We start from the raw sequence: 1,561 nt of genomic DNA on the forward strand, positions 1-1,561 counted from the left end.
CTTCCTCCTTCGCGCGGCCACCGTGGCGGCGCTTCCGCAGCCGCACTTTCGCCACCGGCCACGGGCGCCGCCGCCGCCGCCGCCGCACTCCTCCCGGGCGGGTCCCCAGGGGCGCCCTGGCCGAGCCGCGCACTGGCGCGCGGACCCTGGGTGGGGCGGGGCAGGGGCTCCCTGGGGAAGCCCAGGATATCAGCAATCGCTGTGCCCAGGCCAGGACCCTGAGCAGCAAAGCGGTGAGACCTGGACTCCCAGCGGGGTCTCCCGCCGCCGCTGGATGACCCCTGGGCACTGCGCTTGCCCGCTCGGAACTTGCTTCACTCTCCTTGTAAACGATCGCGGGGGTGGCACCTTAAATGAGCTAACCCTCCTAAAATATTCAGAAGATACCCCAGCACACAGCACACAGAAGGTCCTCAGTCAATAGCTAGCTGCTATCATCATCGCCGTTATGATGATTCGGCATGTATTCAGTGCTTGCCTCCTCCTAGATGCTAGGCACTGGCGACAGAAAAGTGAACAGACAGGCCCAGTGTCCCTGAGCGAGCTTGGGTCAGAGCAGAGCAAAGCAATAAAATCTCAAACTTGGGCTTGCACCAGTGTCATCTGGAGGGCTTGCTATAATGCCAATTGCTGGGACCCACCTCCAAAAGCTCTGCTTAGAAAAGCCTGGGATGGATCCAGAGAATTTTCCAACAGCTTCCCAAAGACCGCACTTGGGGAAACTCTGGCGTGGAAGAAACTGCCTCACAGAAGAGGAAGGTGGTCAGATTGGTGGAGGGGAGATTTGGGGGCCAGTGACAAGCACTGCAGGCCTTGAAACACTGTAACCCCCATGTTCTCTTCCCAAGAATCCCTTGAAGTCCCAGATATTACCTGATCCCCATTGGACAGATGAGAAAACCAAGACATGCTCCCTGGAATCTAGGTCCTGACACCAAAGCCCAAAAGCATCTTTACCTGCCTCTTAGCTCAGACTTGAGAGTAGGGAGTGGGTGCCTAGAAACCTGGGTGGGGGAGTGTGGGGAAGACTGGCATTACTCTACCCTTCCCCAAAAAATCCCTTCTGGAAAGGTATGAACAACACTCCTTCATGCATTCATTCAACAGATAATCCGAGTGAGTGCCACCCCTAGGGCACATGTCCTGACAGGTGCTGGGACTCCACAGTGACAAATCAGTTGTAATGCATGGTCTAGAAGAAGTCAGAGTGTGATCTGGGAGATAGACACACACGTGAAAAATCACACATATGTGAAATTATTAACTGATGCCAAGAGGTACAAAGTGCTTTGAGAATGTATACAGGGCACCTGTCCAAGTCCGAAGTACCTGGAAGAGAGTAAACCTCAAGTTACTGACAGACAGGGACTGAGCTCAGACCCCCTGACTCACCATCCAGGAATTTTAATTTTAAAATAGTCTTAACCTATTAAAAACGATCCATGTCAGGGCCTTATATTTATTCATATTTTTGAACTAAATCAACTTTGTTCAGGTATAATTTATATACAAGGAAATGCTCCCATTTTAAGTATGTTTCTTTAAATTATTTTTAACTTGA

Source organism: Capricornis sumatraensis, chromosome 15 (genome assembly GCF_032405125.1).
Source record: "Capricornis sumatraensis isolate serow.1 chromosome 15, serow.2, whole genome shotgun sequence".
Taxonomy (NCBI): Eukaryota; Metazoa; Chordata; class Mammalia; order Artiodactyla; family Bovidae; genus Capricornis; species Capricornis sumatraensis.